General features: G+C 49.1%; 1 long non-coding RNA gene across 1 annotated transcript; it reads right to left on the bottom strand.

The window, feature by feature from the left end:
* Positions 1-1,863: 1,863 nt before the first annotated feature.
* Positions 1,864-17,905, bottom strand: LOC144376203 (uncharacterized). The gene is made up of 2 exons (XR_013436420.1): positions 17,590-17,905; positions 1,864-3,676 (listed from the first exon to the last, which is right to left on the bottom strand). It is a non-coding gene; the product is annotated as an uncharacterized LOC144376203 (long non-coding RNA).
* Between the last annotated feature and the right edge of the window lie 1,303 nt (positions 17,906-19,208).

Raw genomic sequence — 19,208 nt, 5'->3', positions numbered from 1 at the left:
ACGTGGTCTCACCTTTCCACAAGGGAGTATGGGAAATGTAGTTTTTTCAAAACTGGGCACATTGCCACTTTGTCTGAAATTACAATGCAGACCCAAGAATCAGGAGAAACGGTGGGTAGGTAAACACCAGTGTCTGCAAGTGCTCTTAAAGTGAAATCCAGATTTTTAAAAGTTGACTCTATTCTTTAAATGCTTCATAGAACTGAACATACCTGCAGGCTGGACAGGCTGCCAGTGGACCAGCTGGACTGAGGCCATGGCTCTGTGGGGAGACCCTACGCAGAAAGCTTGTCCATGACAGCTTTTTTCAGGTGTCATTCTTTGAAAAGAGTGTTAGTTGAAAAGAGGGCAGTGCTGAGTCACTGGGAGGTGGTGAGGGAAGGCTTGGCAGACATACAGAGCACAGCCCATGTGAACAGGTCCCAGTGTGGATCTACCGGGTATGACTTCAGACAGAGGCTCTGGGCTCTGCACAAAGGCTCCCCGGCACTCGGGCTGTTGGACAGATGCGATGGGGACAGGCAATCTGAGTCATGACACACTTCCATTGTGCTCTATGTTTGCATTTTCTCTGACTAAAAACCAAATGAGTTACAGGCTATGGATGCAATTTGAACATGAAGGAACGGGGACAAAAAGCTGATAATTACTCACTTGGGACATGACCCAATGTCCACGTCACTTTCACTTCCGGCAAGGCAAGAGGCATTCATGCTATTCATGACGTCTCCTGGAAAGACCCAAGTGATAGGCAGCAAACTGTTTTCTAGGAGGCAGGAAACCCAAGGGGTTTGAATTTGATGGGTTCCACAGCTGCTCTAAGCTGCCGAGCAGGCACGGGGGTGAAGGAAGAAGGAAGGCGGGCAGGTAGCAGTGGCATTTTGATGCGTGGTCCCTGATGCCCAAGAACCGGAAGACTCAGGTGTGCATGCCCCCTGGACGGGGAGCGCTGGCCAGGGTCCTGAAATAGGTCTCAGCGTTTGAGTGTTGCCACCAACTTACGGCTTGACCTTCTTTCCTCACTTTCAAAAGACAAGGCTACAGAGAATCCTTCCTGGTCCAGCCATCTCCCTTCCTGCCCAACGGAGCCTCTTCCGGGAATCAGTCCTTTTGTGGTATGAGATCTCGGAATTAAACAAGCCTCCTTCAATTTTCTGCTCCAGGTCTTTATTCTATCCCCAAACACAGTGGCACACACCATTGGATCAGATCTCAATTCACTAGGCCCCCATGGGTGATCCTTCTACTCCATGTGGCTTGGACTGAGGAGCATTCAGGAGAACTTATCCAGCCACTGGTGTGGTCTGGGCAGGGGATGGAGAGAGGACAGGTTCCCTCACACACCTATTGGCTTGGGAAGAATGGCCAGAAGGCTGGGTTCCTCTGAGTCTCTCCAGCCAGGTAGGTGGACTTTAAACATGGTTGTTCAAAGCTCCTAGAGCTAGGAAATGAACCCCCAAACTGACTCTCCGTCAAAGGCTCTATAAATACATATATGTTTGCTTACTTATTATTTTCCTTACATCATCCTCTATTGCTGTTGTTGTTATTATTATTATTATTATTCCAAGGACTGAACCCAGAGGCACTTAACCACTGAACCTCATCTCCAGTCCTTTTTAAAAATTATTATTATTTTTTTTATTTTGAGACAGAATCTTGCTAAATTGCTGAGGCTGGCCTCAAACCTGCAATCCTCCTGCCTCAGCCTCCCACGTTGCTGGGATTACAGGCAAGTGCCACCCCACCGGACTTCATCCTTGATTTAAAAGGAAGATTAGAAGCAGTGTGAAAGGTTGGTACCCTCAAAAGACCCTGATTCTCCTACAGCCTCAGTCTGGCTGGGCACAAATCACGAGCCACTGAAGTAGGAACAAACTTTATTTCTGAATGCCACCAGCACACTCCACACACGCTCCCCGGGAACTCTCCTGAATGCCACGAGGCTCCTCCAGGAACAAACAACCGGGAATCCCTCTTCCGGAAATCCCTCCTCCCGCACTTCCCCAACCAATGGGAACTCTCCGGGAATCCCCATGAGAACTCCAAAGTAGCAGGCCGAGGCGGACAGTAAAGGTCAAATATACAACCGAATCAATCCAGCATCAACTTAATGGCTTGCCTCTCAACCAATACTATTGGCAAAATGCCAGGGGCCATTCTGACTCAGCTATGGCTCTCAGCATCTCCCCCTTCTGTTTAATTAAACAACAAGCAATGTGGCTTAGGGACCCTGCCTGTTAGGTTGTCCAATACACATATGGTCCTTACCCGTCATTGGATGAGCTGACCTCAAGACGTCAGCCTCCTGTCTTAGGTTGATACCACTGCAATTGGATCTTACCCGTCACTGACTACCGGTCCAGCATACAGCCATACTTGTGGATAGGCCTATGCACCAGTGTGGGGGGGTGAGGTTCTTTGCCTCACCTCTGTTGGCCCCTAAATTTTAGACCATCACTAGCAGAAGGGAGGAGGATACAGAAATGCCATGACACCAAGCCAATTGACGGCTCCTTTGGAAAAATTGTACCACTGATGACACCATCAGCAAAGATACCCCAGCACTACCACAATTCACTGCACCAACAGATAGTTCACAATGCATAGAAGTGATACATAGTCCAGGCAAGTTCTTCAAGCAGTTCAAAGCAGAGGAATCCATCAATATGTCCATTTCCTCCCAAAGTAAATCAACTCCTTGATTGAGCATTACTTGTTGAGTTATTATTCATTGATGCATCAGTTTATACAGTTTACTGTGATAACTATCAAAGAAGCTGTAGTTTGGTTTTATCTATGTCTTCCCCGCACTGGGATGAAGATAGGAATTCTGGCAATGATGGCTAAAAAAAAATATGTAACATTCCAACAGGTACTAAGAAAACAATTTTCTGAATAATTTACATTATCCTGAACAGAATTATTAAATATAATGAAAAGGAAAGGTGAAAGTAAACAAACAGATCTGTTAACCTCCTTATATGTTCACATATTAAAACAATCCTCAACAGCTGTTTACCCAATTTAAATTAAACCATTTAAATCATGTAAATAAAAAAAATTCAGATTCATTTTTTCATGAGTGCTCCTTATATATGATATATGGACATACGCACATACAGACATACAACACAAAACACAAGTGTGCACACATAACATACAACATAGAAGACAATAGTAAAGGCCTTGTAACTTTACACAGGTGAAATCTCCATTGCAATGTTTAAAAACTCCACAGTCAAAAAATAAAACTGATCAGAAAAACACTAACCTAGGTCTGAATGAGCTCAAAAAATAAAATAGAACTTTATTATGTGGGAAAAGGCAATAATAAAATAGATATTGAAAAAAGACATCCTGGATACCACCTGGGTTTGACTCTTTTTTGGATATCCCATCCTTTTTTTTTTTTTTTTTTTTTGTAACTTGCTTATGGGTCTGAAGATATTCCCACAAGTAAGCCCCAAGGTTTTTTACATTTGAAATAGGCCTTAATGATGTTCATTATTCATTAGCCTCCTGCTGTGGGAGAACCATTGTTGTAGATGTAAGGATAGCCAAACTGGAGTTCTGGATATCAGCTGTTATGGATTTGAGCCAAATCATCTTCTTTTTGGTCTGTAGAAATCGCTTTGGTTAATCTCTCTGGAATCCAAATCGGCTGCTGTTCTCCCTGTGGAAACACACAAACAGACCCCTGAATCCAGACAATCACTGGGTCAGGACCTTTCCATTGTCCTGTTAGAATATCCTTCCAAAGTACCTTGGGCGTATGTACATTTTTTGACACATATGCCTTTCTGCAGCACTAAGCCCTGATGAATCTAAATTTTAAAAGTTTAGAGTAAAAAGCGTTATTTTAAGTTTATCTTTGGGGGATATATACCCCTTTCCAATTCCCTCTTTTTGCTTTAATAAGTACGTTTTAATAGTTTGATGAGTCTTTCAACTATGCCTTGTCCCTGTGGATTGTATAGGATTCCTGTTATGTGAGTAATGCCAAATGATGAGCAAAATTGTTTAAAAGAGGTAGAGGTATAGCCAGGACCATTATCTGTTTTTAACTGTTTAGGAACGCCCACAGTGGCAAAATTTTGTAAGCAATGAGCTATAACATCTTAGTCTTTTCTCTGGCATGAAGAGAGCCCATCAAAAATCCAGAAGAAGTATCAACTGTAACATGCAAATATTTTAATTTTCCAAATTCTGGCAAGTATGTGACGTCCATCTGCCAAATATGGTTAGGTATCAGTCCTCTAGGATTGACTCCAAGATTAACTTGTGGTAAAAAGGTCACACAATTTTGACATTGTTTTATTTTTTATCTAGCTTGTACCTTAGTTATTTTAAAATGCTTTTGTAAAGTATTAGCATTGACATGGAACCTTTTATGAAAATTTATAGCTTCTTCTATTGTGGAGAAAATATGTATGTCATGTGTAGTTTTATCTGCTAAATCATTGCCCAAACTAAGGGCTCCAGGCAATCCTATATGGGCCCTGATATGTCCTATAAAGAATGGATCTTTTCTCTCCCAGATTAGACTTTGTATAGTGGAAAACAAAGAGAAAACAGTAGAGGAAGGGGAAATCCTACCAGCATCTTCAAGGGATACTATAGCATTAACTATATACTGACTATCAGAAAATAAATTAAATACAGAATCCTTAAACATCACAAAAGCTTGTAATACTGCGTTAAGCTCTACCTTTTGAGCTGTTTGGGTACTAAAAATGTAAATTTATTCCTCTATCTGACTAGCTCGAGAGACCTTCTCTTTTACTTGATCGAACATGTCTTCTACCATAGTCTGGACCTCTAACAATTTACTTAACACTCTTTCAGTTTGTTTTTTACTAATTTCTAATCTACTATAAAGATAACACATTCCAACAAGATAACACAATACAAAACCGAAACAGAATGAAACAAAAATGGAACAAAAAATCGTTGTATCAATTTTCCTATTTTGTTGACATGTGCATTTGTGGTCTATTTCTATCTCTTCCTCGGGGGCGAACAACTTCAAACCTTGAGCCAACCATTTTTCCAGTTTGCCTGAGAAAGTTCTAGGGATAGGCAGCTTGAAACAAAAACAAAACAAATCAAAACATGAACACATTGTTTTTTGAAATGGCCACCCATTCTCTTGCCTTCCCTCAGGGGCAAGCAATTTCACTTACCTCCGAGCTTCAAGCGTTCCCCGTATGGGCCACCAAATGCTGCAGTCTAGCTGGGCACAAATCACGAGCCACTGAAGCAGGAACAAATTTTATTTCTGAACTCCACCAGCACACTCCACACATGCTCCCTGGGAACTCTCCCAAACGCCACGGCGGCTCCTCCAGGAACAAACAACTGGGAATCCCTCTTCCGGAAATCCCTCCTCCCGCACTTCCCCAACCAATGGGAACTCTCCGGGAATCCCCATGAGAACTCCAAAGTAGCAGGCCGAGGCGGACATTAAAGGTCTAATATACAACCGAATCAATCCAGTATCAACTTAATGGCTTGCCTCTCAACCAATACTAATGGCAAAATGCCAGGGGCCATTCCGACTCAGCTGTGGCTCTCAGCATCCCACCTCCCAGGATCCACGTTCTTTGAATGTGACTTTGCAATTCCTCCAACAAGGTAGAGCCTGTGCTGGGGTGTGGCTCAGTGGCAGAGTGCTTGCCTAGCATGCATGAGGCCCCATGTTGGGTCCTCAGCCAAAGAAGACAGAAAAGCAGCAGAAATGGCAGTGTGCTTGTTCATTGTAAGCCTAGTCCTCAAAGGAGCTTCCAGTCCCCTTACCCCTTCCTGCCCACGTGATTGCCATAAGGACATGCCTGGGCTAGCCTCCTGGAGGATGAGGTTCATGCAGTCAGAGGCCACCACCATCAGCCAACAGGCAGGCGTGTGAGTGCGTCCATCTGAGACCACAACCACCCTGCTAAGCCCAGTGACATTAGCCCTACAAGCCCACAGACTCATAATCAATAATAAATGGCACCTTTAATGGCACAGTGTTGTATTTTATTTTGGGGGGCACGGGTCTTAAACAGCGTGATTGTGCCTGATCCGAGCAGCCTGAGCACTGCGTGTCAGGGACTTGGGACCGGGTGCTGTCATTGCATAGCAGGCTGCACCCTCCTCTGAGTTACTCGGCGTTGGACAGAACGGCAGTTTCAGGCCGTGCCTCGTCCTGAGTTGCACCAAATTGTAAAGCGGCGTTTTGCCATGAGCTGCCCCCCTGTGAACACAAGGGCTAAGGCGGAATGGCTTCCCCACAGGAACGGCACCCAGCGGCACAGCACAGGGATAAGGCACAAACGGATAAATAAAGTAACCCTGCTCACCAAAAATGCCACCTGCAAACTCATCCAGTCAAATCAGAGGCCCAGGAATGTGGGGACCTATCAAACCCAGAGGACAGAAGCCAGGCCTGCGGGCTTGTCAGACCCATCAGACCCTCGCTGGATGCACGGGAGAGGAGGGCAGCTGAGATGGTGGCCCCCACCAACCCACTGTTCTAAGGGACCTTCTGGTGAACAATGTATTATGAGGTCAGCAGGTGACAAACTCCTGACTCTGTCCCAGAGGCTTCCGTTCCGTTTGATCTCCCCAGTTGAAACAGCCTGCCACCCAGATCCTCGCCTGGAGTAAGCTCCAGGCCTGAACAGCTCTGCACCCCAACACGTTCTTCAGCTGGTTCTAATCTGTGGGACTCCTGCAGTGACTCTTCTGCAGCTTCTTGAAACCCTGTGGCCCCTGTTAACCCTCCCTTCACCGTCCTGTAACCTGTAGGTCATTGTGGGAAGTATGATGTGTTGCCGGGTTTCTGTTCTCGCGTCTAAAAGGCTCAGGGGTCACTCCAGTTGAACTGGGCTAACTGGGCTGCACGAAATAACCACACAAGAGACACAAATACCTTTTTCTTTGGGGTCACTGTGACGGCCCCTCTGACCTTAAGGGTCTGCAGGAAGAGAGATAGTGAGAGCACGCGCTGACCCCTTTTATTGAGGAGAAGCTATTCAATTGAGGCAAGGGGTCAGGTTTCAGGGCCTGAGTCAATCTTCATGATGTCTACTGTCAGCAGGTTGACTGACACCTGGGTAGGCCACACCCAAGGGCACAGTAAGAGAAGGGGACACACACAAGGCACTTCCATGGAAGATCCTATCCTAAACAGAGCAAGGGGTTATATTACAAAGGAGCAGGTGAGCATAGCTCCACCCATGGGGCTGTAGCAAGACACACCCATGCACGAGACACTGACCCTCAGACTCAAGAAGGGTGGGGAGAGCTCTGCCACATTTCTGAGACTGAGCACCTCAGCACCCAGCCGGGAAGTGTGCAAGGTAGGTCTCCCACAATGTGTGACTTACAGATATTAGGAATTAAAATTGAAACGGTATTCCACTTCAAGAACTTGTGACTGCCTCGGTCATGACACCCAATGAGCCACGAGTATTTCACTATATGAAAGTGGAGGGATATGATGTGGCTCGTGAAATTATTGTCATTCAGTAATTTTGACATTGTGGAAAGTCACAAATGTGTCAGGTCTATGCCAAGGAAATAGCTCGCTCCACGTGGCCATATTTCCATTTGATAGGAGAAGCATGAAGAATGAATTAAACCCCAAAGAATGGGCAGCTGCCGAGGAATTTGAAGTCTTGTGGCAACAAAAGAAGCAGATATTTTAAGAGCCAGGAGCCTGTCTCTGTGTGTGTGATCCTCCAGGGCCCCGTGACTGAGATGGGTCCTCCCAGCTCTGCAAACCCAAGGCTGTCTGCACCCACACGGAGGTTGCTGGCTGGCAGGGAACCTACGATGGTTCAACTTATAATTCTTCAACTTTACGATGATGCTACAGCAGTATGTATTCAGCAGAAACTGCACTTTGAATTTTGATCTTTTTTCCCACCCCCAGGAGTTGATTTTTACCCACTCGGGGCAACAGCTCCCAGTCAGCCCTGTAATCAGGAGGGAGAAACCAATGACACTCTCCGGGGTGCTGCATTGCTAACCTGAGATGCTTGGTAGGTAGATGGATTCGATGCATTTTTGATTTATGATCTTTTCAACTTATGATGGGGTTATAACCAGTACCGCACAGTCACCCAGTAATTGGAACTGAGGACCCCAGCCAGGGTCCTCACTGAGCACATACTGTGTGCCAAGCTCTGTTCCAGGTGCTGGGAAACACCCTGCAAATTCTTACCATGTTGTTCTCTTGGGAAGGAGCAGATGATAAACAAACAAGTGAACGAAATATCTGCAGTGACAAATGGTGGTTCCAGTGACAGGAAATCAAATCTGGAAGAGTGAGGCGGTTAAGGAGAATTTTACAGAGAAAGAGCATATGAACCAAGACGCTGAAGGTGTATGGGAACAGTGCTCCAGGTGGAGGGAACAGAAAGTGCAAAGGCGTGGAGGCCGGGGTGGGGGTGGGGGTGCCACATGTTCACAGAATAGCAAGGGGGGTGGGATGCACAAGTGGAGGGAGGGAGGACGGTGAGCGAGTCTGGAAGGGCCTGTGGAGATTGCAAGGACTTGGACTTTGCTCCAGAGGACACAGGAAGTTGCTAGCAGTCCCTGATCCCAGGAGGGACATCAGCGGATCCCTCTGGCTGCCGCATGGATGCCGTCAGCCTGGGAAGACACAGGAGGATCCAGGGGGAATCCTTGATGATCCAGGATGGTGGCTTGGGTCAGAGGGCAAGGTGGCAAGTGCTCGGGTGCTGGCTCTTGGAGCGAGACAGCTGGTGGGATTTTGGTGACAGGTGGGAACAACTTTAATATGTGACGACACCCCTCTAGGAAGGCACACCCACGAGATGAGAAAACTCGTTCAGAGAGGTGATGGGACTTTGTCCAGGGCTTGTCAGCAGCAGGAAATGCAGGAGCTGGGCGGGACTGAGTCCCCTGCCTCCTGTGGTCTGGTGAGGGTCCCTAAGGGAGTGACATCGACGACGCTGAGACCTGAAGGGCCCAGAGGCATGAGCCAGACGGCAGCTCCCGGGAGACCATCATCTTCTAGAAACTTCTAGGCATCTCTTCTTCCCGTGCCTGGCGTGTGGCCCAAGCATGACAAACCTCTGCGGGGGGAGCACAGACGTCGAAGGGAGCTGTGGGAGAAGCCCATGTGGAGGGGAAGCTGTGGGTGGAGGCGGCCAGGGTGGTCCGCCTGTGCCCGCTGGGTGCTTTAGTCTCCAGATGGAGGCCTGGGCCTCCCCACCCTCCACCCTGTGGAGCCTGCTGGGGCTCCACAGCATGGGCAGGAGTCTGTCAGTCTGACGCAGCACAGGCTGCAGGACAAGTCTCGGGCAGAAGGTGCAGAGACGATTTTGGAGGGGGGCAGGTGGCCAGCCAGAGTACAGGAGCCGAGGAGAGCCTGCCTCGGTGTGGGGGGCTTATCCCAGGTTACTGGGCACCTCCCAAATTGGTTAATTTTTTTTTTAATATTTATTTTTTGGTTGTGACCGGACACAATATCTTCATTTATTTATTTTTATGTGGTGCTGAGGATCGAACCCAGGGCCTCCCACGTGCTAGGCGAGCGCTCTACCGCTGAGCCACCACCCCAGCCTCCCCAAATTGGTTAACTTTTAAAATCAGCTTTCATTGAAGTCCAGCGTGCATTATTCGGAAGAGAGCTTGGATCACAGGGTGTCCGCCATGGATGCTCCTGGATTGCCAGCACCTGGGACATCCATCATGACTAGTTCCCCCGAGACCCCCCAGAGGCCCCTTAGGGTCAGCACTACCGGACCTGCCTGGGACCCCACTGGAACAGCGTAAGGTGGTTTTATCTGAAAATGGACTGTTCCAGCACGTGTCCACCTGGGTCTCACCTCTTTGGCCTGTGGGGTGGTGGCCGTCTATTGTCACACCAAGCCGTGTCCCCCGTGTGCTAATCATGAGCGCCCCCCCCATTTGTTTTACTGGGGACCGGGCTGCTCAGACCCTTCTATTCCCAGGGCTCTCTTGCCGTGGGTGTCCCCCGGTGTCCATCCAGCTGCATCCCGGGGCGGACGGTTGTCGTGCCTGGTTGTCCCCATTCATGTGAAACTTCCAGCTGGATCTGCAGTTCGGGAAGCAGATGTCTTTGCTTAATTTTCCATGCTCTTGGCTTCCGTGCCTGCTCTCCCGAGACCACTCTCAGCGACCCGGTGGGTGGATCCCGTGGACGCTTGGCTGGCTCTGTTCCTGACCCAGGCGCAGCACTTGACCTTGACCACTCTGGGCTGCAACTGCTCTCTGCTCTCCTCTGTGAGGCCCCCCCGACCCTTCCTGGGAACAGCCCCCCAGCAGGCTCGCCAGCCTCAAGCTCAGCAGGGGCCAGTCACCCAGTCACTCGGTCACCTGTGGGTCTTTCTCTTCTTGCTCCTTTGTTCCTCTGGGGAACTCGATGGCTCCTGGGGCTTTGACCTTGAGCTGCATGGTGACCTCCCAGACTTTCCCTCATTTCAGGCTTCTTTTCTGAGGGTCAGCTCTAGCTGGCCGGCTACCTCATAATATCCCTTCTGGCCCAATTCAGGCTCTCAATTGCCACATTTCCCAAGTGCAACCTGCTTCTCGATCCACGTCTGCCGTTACTCCAGCCACTGGCCAGTCGATACACATCCTGTCTCTTCATGTCACCGCTCTTTCGTCTTCTGTCTGCCTCCAGAGCTACTCCCTCAAGCCTCAAAGGGTCTCCCCGGACCGCATCCTCAGTCCTCAGGATGAGGTGAAGTCGGAATTTTCCACACCTGCAGCCACGGTAGACCCTGTACAATTCTCAGGCTCCTCTGGGTCTGAGACGCGGGGATGGAGGCATGGGACCAGCCAGATGATGGGAAAATAAGGGAGGGAGTGCCAAGTGCCATCTACGAAGTAGTCTTGCCACAGGGAAAGGACATAGAAGTGAATGGGGTGGGGGCCCCACCTCTGGGTCTCCCTGTTTACTGACAGCACAGAGCACAGGAGAACACACCAGGAACAGGCCAAAGCGCCTGGCCCCTTCCACAAAGAAGCAGCAAGAACCAAGAGGCTTCGGAGACCCGTCCAGAGGCACATCCACCAAATACGACGTGTGGGCTCCACGTGGGTCCCGAATTGTCCTGAACTGAACACACCAAACCAGAAAACACTCAACCAGGAAGCAATTGCAGACACTGAAATATGGGTTGGATACTTGCTGATGTTGAGAGATTTTTTTTTAGGTGTGATTACAGTCCTAGACTATGGTTCAAAAGGAGTGTTCATAGAGGGACATATGGAAGCATTTATAGATGAGATTGTATGGGGTCTGTATTTGCCTTAATACAATCCAGCTGTGTGTGTGTGTGTGTGTGTGTGTGTGTGTGTGTGTGTGTGTGGTGTGCACGCACACACATAGCAAAAGGAATAAATGAAATAATACTGACCGTTTGCAAGTAACTATTGAAGGTCAATCATGGGCACGTGGAGGATTGTTTTGCTATTGCTTGTAGTTTTTTTTTTTTTTAAGAGAGAGAGAGAGAATTTTTTTTTAATACTTATTTTTTAGTTTTCGGCAGACACAACATCTTTGTTTGTATGTGGTGCTGAGGATCAAACCTGGGACACACGCATGCCAGGCGAGCGTGCTACCGCTTGAGCCACATCCCCAGCCCTGCTTGTACTTTCTAATATCTATTTGCTTTTGCTTAAATCACTGTTCCCCACCAGTCTCAGAATAAAGGTACAGCTCTTTATTTAAAAAAAAAATGGGGGGTGGGGGGGTACCTGGAATTGAACTCAGGGGCACTCAACCACTGAACCACATCCCCAGCCCTATTGTTTGAATTTTATTTAGAGACTGGGGCTCACTAAGTTGCTTAGCACCTCACCATTGCTGAGGCTGGCTTTGAACTCACAATCCTCCTGCCTCAGCTTCCCAAGCCACTGGGATTACAGAGCACCCGGCAAAGACCCAACTCTTTTTTTTTTAAATATTTGTTTAGTTGTCAATGGATCTTTTATTTGTTTATTTATATGCAGTGCTGTGGATCGAACCCAGGGTCTCATGCATGGCAGGCAAGCGCTCTAACCCTGAGCCACAACCCAAAGGACCGGCTCTTCAAGAAGTTCATTCTCTTCCTGCAGTGGATCTTGCCTCCCTGATTCTGCCTCGTCCCTCCTCTTCCATTTTCTACTCCACACTACTACTGACCGACTTTGGGCAGATCCCTACTCTACCCCCTGTCCCACACTTTCTTTATACCCTTGACTTTTCCCCCAAACTGTGTGCATTCACCTGGTTCAAAAACACAGCCCTATACGGTGATAACTTCCCGCCATGCCCCAGCTCACAGGGGCACACCGTTTCAGTCTCGATGCATGCACACCACATAGCAATAGATCCTTCCTCCTTCCTTACCTTTAAAATACCCCAACATTAGTAGCATGGCACAGCTTGGATATGAGCATCCCCTAAGGCCCATATGTTGAAGGGTGAGCCTAATGGGAGGTCTTTAGGTCTCAGGGGCCTCAGTCTTTTCCTTTTTCTCTCTCTTTACTTCCTGGACACCATGAGGGAAGACACTGGGTCCCCCACATGCTACCCACCATGAGGTGCTGCTTTGCCACAGGTCCAAAAGCCATGGGACTGTGTTAGTCAGCTTTCATCACTGTGACAAAATACCTGAGAAAAATCAACCTATAAAGAAGAAAGGCTTATTTGGGCTCTTGGTTTCAGACTTTCAGTCTGTGGTCATTGGCCCACATTGCTGTGGGCTGTGTGGTGAGGCAGCACATCATGGCAGAGGGAAGCCTAGAGAGGGAGAGGAAGGGGCTGGGATCCCAAGATCTCCTTCAAGGACATGTCCTCCAGTGACCCAAATCCTTCCACTAGTCTCCACCTCCTAAAGGCTCTGCTACCTCCCAATGGAACTGTCGTGGAGACCAAGCCTTCAACCCATGAGCCTTTTGGGGCCATTTACGATCCAAACCATAACGGGGGGCCAAGTGAGTATGGGCTGAAACCAAGAGCCAAAACGTACCTTTTTGCCTTGTAAGTTGGTGATCTCAGGCATCTGTTACAGTAACAGAAACCAAGAGCCAAAAAGTACCTTTTTGCCTTGTAAGTTGGCCATCTCAGGCATCTGTTACAGTAACATAAACTAACAGGGCCACTTTCCTCCCACCTTGAATTTCCACTTACCATGCTGTATTCTGGAGACCTTTTCGAATCAGCTCATGATGAGCATCTCCGTTCTTTTTTTGCATGACATTCCATGGTGTGGATGGGCTGCGATGTGCTCAGCCATATCCCATTGACAGACAGTTGGTTATAGCCAGCCCTCTGCTCGTTGGAACAGTGCCATCATGGACATCTGCAGGCTCACATAGTTTCTGATACTTCTCTCTGATCGCCGCCTCCTTCTGTCTGTGCTGTCTCTGCCCCAAACACTGACCCTCCTTTGCCTTCCTTTCTCCTTGACTTTTGCCACCCCCGCCCCCCCCAGCCCCTGTGCATCCTTCAACCCTAGGGAAACATTCTCAGATTGAGGGGAAGAGATAAGTGTTAAGAACAAAGATGACTCCAGAGTTATTGGACTTCTCTGAAGCTATTTTCTCTCTGCAAAATGCACATGGTAGTGATATCTGTCTTGCTGGGTTGCTGTGAACCCGTCTGTGTGTGAGTCCTTAGAGCGCCTTCTGGACTATAGTAGATGCTAAAGAAATGTTGTTGTTGTTGTTGCTTTGCTGTGCTGGGGATCAGACTCAGAGCACCGTGCATGCTAGGCAAGTGCTTTTTTACAGAGCTGCACTCCAGCTGCTGATGCTATAATTATCATCTCCGCATGGATCGTCTTTTCTTTCTGAATACTTTTTCTTCAGCCTCCTCCATAGAAATCAGATTGTTGACAACTAAGTTACATGCTTCTCCACCCTTTTTTTCCCCTAATCCATCCAAATGAAAATTATTTTCTCTCTTTTCTACAATCCCCCAGGATCTGCATGGAACAGTCAGCAATGCTTTTGGCTACAAATAACAGGATCATCTAAAAAGCACCTTATAATATCTGGAGACAGTTTCCCTCCCAACATTAAGTGGGGAGATTGGCAGTTACAGGCTTGCCCAAGGGAGTCATTAAAGACCAGGCAAACCTTTCCTTCCTCCTCTTGTGTTAACTTCATCGTGTGGCTCATTGGTCTTTAAGATTGTTGCCTTTTAGTTGCAAGACGGCTGCTATGGTTCCAGCCATCATACCACCTTCAAAACCAGGAAGCCAGATGATTGCAGTCAAGTCACCCCAAGTCTTTTCCAGAAGGCCTCTGGTACATTTCCATCATCCGTGACTGTTTCTCATGACTGTGTCTCCAAGACTGAAACTACTGTCTCTGAAATCTAGAGATCTGTACTCCATCTCTGCATGATCTGTCAGCAGCTGGGTGCGAGAGTGCACGCCTGTGCTCCCAGCAGCTGAGGAGGCTGAGGCAGGAGGATCGTGAGTTGGAAGCCAGGATCAGCAACTTAGCGAAGCCCTGAGCAACTCAGTGAGACCCTGTCTGTAAATAAAATATCTATTTTTTAAAAGTTCTGGGGATGTGGCTCAGTGGTTAAATGCCCCTGGGTTCACTCTCCAGTATAAAGAAAAAAATTTTTTTTTCACAGTGCACCTGTACAGGGAAGGGCTCAGTTGGCATTTGTGGCTGCAGTGGTGGGCAGGCAATCTCAAAGCCAACAGCTGGTCACTGATCAGCTGATTAGAGAAGCTGAGTTTAGTGCATGACAGCAGCAGGGTACTGAGATGGCCACTGTATACCGTCCCACGCCCAGGCCTGGAGTGCCTTCCTGTGGCTGCAGGGTGAGCTTTCCACCCCACCCTCCCCCTTCCCCATTTGCTCTTGTTTATCCTTATCCCCTGACCCTTCCCCAGAAGCCTGGGGTGCCCTGCTCCCTGCCTGTGTGCATTTGTTAACCTGGGTCACAGGGGGTGAGTCATCCTGTCGGACATACTCAGAGAAAGGAGCATTTTGCCTGCAGCAGGCTGACGGTGTGTCACCGAGACTTTGCTGAAGGATGAGCGAGGCCAGGCTGCTTCTGAGACACCAAAGTCTCTAACCAGGGTGCGAGTGAGTGAGTCATTTTTCACGGGCTGGATCAAAGGGGCACGCTTCCAGACTGCAGGACACACACGCCTGCTCCCTCCCCAAGGGCGCAGCTGAGCATCAGAGAAGGCCTCCCGGTCAATGAGGTCTCCGGCTGCAGCTGCAGCAGGCTGTCTGCCACTCAGCGGCAAGTGGTGCCGGCCACCACACGGACGGATGGGTGGTCTCTCACCGGCCTGGGCTACTGTTACCTGAACTTCTCAGGCCCCCATCCCTGTCCCTTCTGCTGTCCTTTATCCATCTGAATTCGGCATGGTCACAGCACATTTGGGTGGGTTCTAGAATCAGCTTATATGGCCACATTCCAGGAGGCCAAAACTCAGGATATTCAAATGTAATAAAACACCGAGGCCAATCAAGAGGGGATTTTATTTTTCCATGAGGATTAAGAAGGCCCTGGGGCTCACGGTAGGGAGGCCGGTATGCCAGAGCTGGCGGGGTCTGCCTCTGGGTGGTCCAGTGGTTCCGGTCCACCACACTGCTGAGCTCAAGTGCGCAGCGTGGTCAGCGTAGACCCCACTGCCTCAGGGCAGGTCAGCAACGTCACACTGTGACACCAGCCATGCAAGGCTGCCCCCCACTCACTACCCTGCAGAGGGGCGGCTCTGGTTCCATTAGCAGGTCCTTCTAGAGCTCAGCGTAAGCCCCCACAGGATCCTCTCGGGGACCCACATCCCAGGCGTCGCCCTCCTACTCAGCTGACAAGGTCGGACAAGTAGAAAAGGACCCTTTTTAGAAGTCACCGTTGCCTCCCTCGGAAAAGCCCAGAGGTGACCAAGCTGGGGACCAGCGGAAGGGCAGACCTGTTAAAGCAAGAATCTCCTTTTTGCATCCTTTCTGGATTTGGAGCTGCTCATCTTTATGTGAGACTCAGAAAGCCCAGGACCCGCAGGGTGCTGGGGGCCCTATTATTATAATTACGGCAGAGGGAGTGGCCGGTCTTCACCACTTATCTATCCACACTGTCTGCAGTTTTCTAAGGGAGCTCCGTGGAGGACCTCTCTGGAGGGGCTCATCTGGCAAACATAGCAGATGCTCAATGAATGTTTGCTGAATTGGTGTTGGAGTGAACTGGGTCTAAGATGCCAGTTTCTCCAAACAAACAAACACAGAATTAAGAATGATTGTCTGCTAGCAATCCCACTTTTAGGTGTACACCCCCAAAGAATTGAAGGCAAGGACATAGCCAGATATTGCTCTGGATTGGAGTGTGTGTGTGTGTGTGTGTGTGTGTGTGTGTGTGTGTGTGTCCGCACGCCAGGTATTGAACCCTGGAGCATTTAACCACTGAGCCACATCCTCAACCCTTTTCTATTTCGAGACAGGCTCTCACTAAGTTACTTAAAGCCTAGCTAAATTGCCGAGGCTGAATGTGGATGTGTGATCCTCCTGCTTCAGCCTCCTGAGCCACTGGGATTACAGGCGTGAGCCACTGTGCCCAGATGTAGTCTGGATCTTCATTGTCCCCTGTGTTGATGGCTTGGTCCTCAGCTTGTGAGACTAGGAGATGGTGGAAACTTTAGTATGACTTAGTAGGAGGAAGTTAGGTCACTAGGAATGTGTTCTTAAAGGGGATATTGGGACTCACACCCCTTCCTGTCACTTCATGAGATGAACAGGCAGGCCTTCTTCACCACTGGCTAATGTCATGTTGTGCCGTGCCACCACAGATCCCAAAGTGACCATGAACGGAAATCTGTGAAATTGTGATCCAAAAACATAGACCTTTTCTTCTTATAAGTTGATTATCTCAGGCCTTTTGTCACAGTGACAGAAAGCTGACTAACACAGATATTTCTACCCCACTAGGCTCATGGCAGGATCATTCACCACAGCCTCAAAGTAGAAGCAGTGCAAAGGTTCACCACTGGACGAGCGCAGACCCACAACGTGGTACCCACGTGCGGTGGGGGTATCGCTCAGCCTTAAAGAGGAAGGACATGCTCACACATGCTTCAACAGGGATGAACCTTGGGGACGTGATGCTGAGTGAAATAGGGCAGTCGCTAAAAGACAGACACTATCTGATCCCACTTATGTGGGATACCTAAATAGTCAAACTCAGAGACGGAAAATAGATGGTGGTTGCCAGGGACCCGGAGAGGAGGGCAGGAGAGTCAGCCCTTCATGGGCACAGAGTTCTGCTTGGAGAGAGGGGCAGTGTTCTGGAGACGGGGGTCACACACCAGTGAGTCGCACTGAACGGCACCCAGGAAAAGCCATATACCCTGGTAAACGTTAGTGCCTCCCACCATAATGCAGAAGCATGTGAGTTCAGAAAACCCAGCTGGGTGTCACAAAATGTGATTGGAAAAGAAGATTAATCTCGCGGACATTTAACTGGGCTGAAGGTAGAGCTTGCTGTCTTGGCTTCATGGAAAGGCCCCTGGCAGGATGCAATCATGGCGGGCTAGGATTTTTGCTAATGCGATAGGCAGCCCCCAGGGGACCTTGGATAGAACGTGGGCCACTTACTGGACAGCAGGTGCTTGACGTACCATCGCCACCCTGATGAGGTGAGATACCCCAGGTCAAGTCCACGGCCCCAGCCAGGAACGGGGTGAGGACTCGGTCCACGTCGGCCGTGGTGAAACCCTGGGGTTTGCTGTGGTTCTAGAAGGACCAGAAATATCAGCTCTCCTGGCCCACGGGGGAACCACAGTTTGTCTTGGACTTCTGTCTGCAAGAGCAAAACAAATAGAAACTTGGGGAAGATCAACAGAAAGGGGGGAGGGGTGCTGATGGGACCAGCAGGAGGTCCACTTGGAGCACAAACACTGGCCAGTGCTTTCCTCAGCCAGCCCTGAAATCACAAACAACCCCTTGGCCAGGCTCCTAACGAGCCTGTGACGAGTGCAGCCCGCCCTTCTGACACAGAAAACACCATTAGACATGCACAAGTGGCCTGCCACTGAGCTCTCTACAGATTCCACTCCCACCAGCTCCACCTCCGCCCGCCCGCTGCCGCCACCCTGGGCTTTCTGGGGGAAAGGGTTGATTACAGGTGATAATGGCTAAGAACTCAGAGAGAACAGGGTGTCTTGGTTTCAGACCCCTGGTGGGGCGGCCAGAGGGGAGAGAGTGTATGCATTTGGTGGTGGAGAAGGTGTGGCCTATCTTTTCAATTTTTTTTTAATCATAAAAGAACCATGATGTGGGCAAGGTCGATGTTAAAGTGAGAAGGAGCTGGAATCCTATGCACTGGTGTTAAGATCCAGGCCCCTACATACACAGCAGCTTGTGACCTTGGGAAAGTTACCGTCCTGGGAAATGGGGATAACATAGAAACCCCTCCACTGTGGGTGAATGAAGGGAGATACCCCAGGTCAAGTCCACGTCCCCCCGCCAGGAACCGAGTGAGGACTCGGTCCACGTCGGCCGTGGTGAAAGAATGATCTTTTTAGTCGATTTAAGGAACCGCTTGGAATGCACACGCAGAACTGGCCGAGAAAACACAAAATATAGTTTCTGGCCGGGCACAGTGGTGCACCCCTGTCATCCCAGCGGCTCAGGGACTGAGGCAGGAGGATCACGAGTTCAAAGCCAGCCTCAGCAAAAGTGAGGTGCTAAGTAACTCAGTGAGACCCTGTCTCTAAATAAAATACAAAATAGGGCTGGGGATGGGGCTCAGTGCTTTCTATTACTGCTAGAACATACATTTCCCTGCTACGGAAAAAGTCATAAGCTAGGGTCATTTTCATTGTGAGCGTAGACGTCCACTTCAAGTTAGCTTAAGCAAAAGTAAAAAAGCCAAGCCCTGAAGACAGGGTTTCGTTTCCGATACGATTGCAGAGCGCCATGATGGATGGGTCTTGCTAGTTTCAGGCACAGCTGGATCTAGGGGCAGGAATCGGATCCTCCACCTCTCACACATCCCACTCTGGTTTCCATAGCTTTCAGCTTATTATTCAGTTGTCCTGGGAGGCAGGCAGAAGAGAGCAATGTGACCTACAGCCACCCACATGGCCTCAGGGAAAGCGGTGCTCTCCCAAAGCAAACGGAAGGGTGGCAGAGACTAATTTTGAAAACCAACCACAGATCTCATCCATCAGAAAGACCCCTGGTGGGCACTCCTACTGTCCCTATCTCAACAG

This window comes from Ictidomys tridecemlineatus, chromosome 3 (assembly GCF_052094955.1).
Source record: "Ictidomys tridecemlineatus isolate mIctTri1 chromosome 3, mIctTri1.hap1, whole genome shotgun sequence".
Lineage (NCBI taxonomy): Eukaryota > Metazoa > Chordata > Mammalia > Rodentia > Sciuridae > Ictidomys > Ictidomys tridecemlineatus.
The sequence above is the reverse complement of the archived record's forward strand: the minus strand, read 5'-3'. Positions and strand labels throughout refer to the sequence as shown.